Source organism: Octodon degus, unplaced genomic scaffold (assembly GCF_000260255.1).
Source record: "Octodon degus isolate 3935 unplaced genomic scaffold, OctDeg1.0 scaffold00033, whole genome shotgun sequence".
Lineage (NCBI taxonomy): Eukaryota > Metazoa > Chordata > Mammalia > Rodentia > Octodontidae > Octodon > Octodon degus.
Window position 1 is genome coordinate 15,058,181 of NW_004524609.1, and position 2,821 is coordinate 15,061,001.

Genomic DNA, 2,821 nt, shown 5'->3' on the forward strand with positions numbered 1-2,821 from the left:
TGAATGCCTTCAGGGCACTTTTGCATGGCTGGAGTGTTGTGGGGATCGAACTACAGCAAACTGAGGCTGCCAGCATTGTGGAAGCAGCCACTTAAAGAGCTGAGCTAGGGCTGGGCCCCCTTTTTTTTTAACTCTCTCCCTACCTGTTCTTTGAGGTTTTGTTCTAGACTCTTCTACATTTCCTCTCCTGGGATGATTTCCCCCATTTCAATTACTATTAGCTACTGATTCTCAAATCTGTATATCTAGTCCAGATCTTACTTTGAGCTGCTGACTTTGTGTTTTTTTTTTTTTTTTGTTTTTTTTTTTTTTTTTTTTTTTTTTTTTTTTGCGGAACTGGGGATTGAACTCAGGCCCTTGTGCTTGCCAGGGAAGTGCTTTTTCTAATGAGCCATCTCCCCGGCCCCCGAGCTGCTGACTTTGAACATCTCTACTCGGATCTATTTGGATATCTAGACACACTGCAAACTCAGAAAATCTCAACCAAAACACTTCTTTTTACCTTTCATGACCTTAATTCTTCCTGGTACAGATTCTTACACCAGATGACACACCATTACAATAGTTACAAGTCCAAAGCACTTCCTCCCAACCATTCTAAATGTATTACCTACCAAATCTGTCTACTTTCCTGTAGCCTCTGGCTTTGGACTAGCTTTTTGGTTTGCTTGCTTTTTGTTTTTTTCTGAGACAGGGTCTGTGTAGTTTAGGCTGGCCTGAACTCTCTATGTAGCCTAGGCTGGTTTTGCAGTGATCCTCCTGCCTCAGCCTCCCAAGTGCTGGTAGTTACAGGTATTCACCACCACACCTGGCCTGGGATGGAGCATTTCAGGGACTCTTTCTAGTTCTCCATGAGGAAGCTGAAGGCCTTAGTGTGAGACAGGCCAAAGTAGGCAGAATAATCAGCCATATTTGATCTGGTGCAGCGCAGTTCTCCCCAGAATTGTGCATTGCCCACCTAATTGATTACTGGTTATTTCTCTCTCTCTCACTCTCTCTCTCTCTCTCTCTCTCTCTCTCTCTCTCTGTCTCTCTCTGTCTCCCTCCCTCCCTCCCTCCCTCCCTCTCTCTCTCTCTTTTTGGTTGTCTCTTTTTTGTGACTATGGTACTAGGGATTGAACAAAAGTCTTTCCACTGAACTAGATCCAAGCACTTTCACACAGTTTATTTTACTATTTATTTATTTATTTAGGCGGAATCAGGGATTGAACTCAGGCCCTTGCATTTGCCAAGCTAACACTTATTCTACTGAGCTATCTCCCTGGCCCCTTTATTTTGAGGAAGGGTTTCACTAAATTGCCACATTGCCCAAACTGGGCTCCAATCTGGAATGCTCCTGCTTCAGGCTTTCAAAGTGCTAGGATTACATGCCTGAGCCACCAAGCACAACACTGGTTTTCTTGCTTTAAGATATTCTCGGGGCTAAGGAGTTAGCTCAGTAGAATAAGTGCTTGCCTGGCAAGCACAAGGGCCTGAGTTCAATCCCTGGTTCTGCAAAAAAAAAAAAAAGATATTCTCTTGGTGCCTGATATTTCAATGAATCATCACCTACAATGCTGGTTTAAATATAAATCTTGGTCAAAGGTATGGCAGGGTGGGGGGTAGTAGAGTATAAAGGGATTAGAAATGATGAAGATAGACTGTAAATACATACCAATCCCCTAAATTGCAAACATGCATGAAATAAGTACATAAATGAGTAAATAAAAATCTCAGACCCTTTGGCATTATGACTAGAAAGTGCCTTTTTTCTTTCTTTAGGTTGCCTTTTAATGAGTCTCTCTCTCTCTCTCTCTCTCTCTCTCTCACACACACACACACACACACACACACACACACACGGAATCCAACTCAGGAATTCAAGCTTGCCAGGCAAGTACTCTGCCACTGAGCTACATCCTTTTTTTTTTTTTTTTTTTTGGCAGAACCGAGGATTGAACTCAGGACCTTGCGCATGCCGTGGAAACGCTTGTTCCACTGAGCCGTCTCCCTGGCCCCTGAGCTACATCCTTGATCAAGGTTTTCTTTTTTCTTTTTCCTTTTAGTTTCTTTCTTTTCTTTTTTCTTTTTTTGCGGAACCGGGGATTGAACTCAGGTCCTTGCGCTTGCCAAGGAAGCACTTATTCCACTGAGCCATCTCCCCGGCCCTCTTTCTTTTTCTTTTCTTTCTTTCTTTTTTTTTTTTTTTTTTTTTTTTCCTAGAACCGGGAATTGAACTCAGGCCACTGCGCTTGCCAGGCAAGTGCTTATTCCACGGAGCCAGCTCCCTGGCCCCTCTTTTTCTTTCTCTCTCTCTTTTTTTTTTTTTTTTGCAGAACCGGGAATTGAGCATAGGCCCTTGCGCTTGCTAGGCAAGCGCTTATTCTACTGATCTATCTTCCCCCCCTTCTTTCTTATTTTAACTTAAAACACTCATTAGCCAGTTGTGGTGGTCCATGAGTGTAATCCCAGCAGAAGGCTAAGGCAGAAGGGTTCCAAATTTGAATCCCAAGTGGGCCATTTAGCAAGGCACTATCTCAAAAAGAACAATAATAACAAAAATTCTTCAAGGTTTGGGGATATAGTTCAGTAGGAGAATGCCCTTGGGGGCCGGGGAGATGGTTCAGTGGAATAAGTACTTCCCTGGCAAGCACAAGGGCTTTAGTTCAATCCGTGGTTCCGCCAAAAAAAAAAAAAAAAGAGAAGCCATCTGATTTACCTTGCTAAAGAACACTAACATGGGCTGGTGAGATGGCTCAGTGGTCTAAAGCACCTACTTAGAACAAGCTAAGCTAAGCAAAACACAGGGACCGCGGTTCAATCCCCCAGCACCACATGCCAG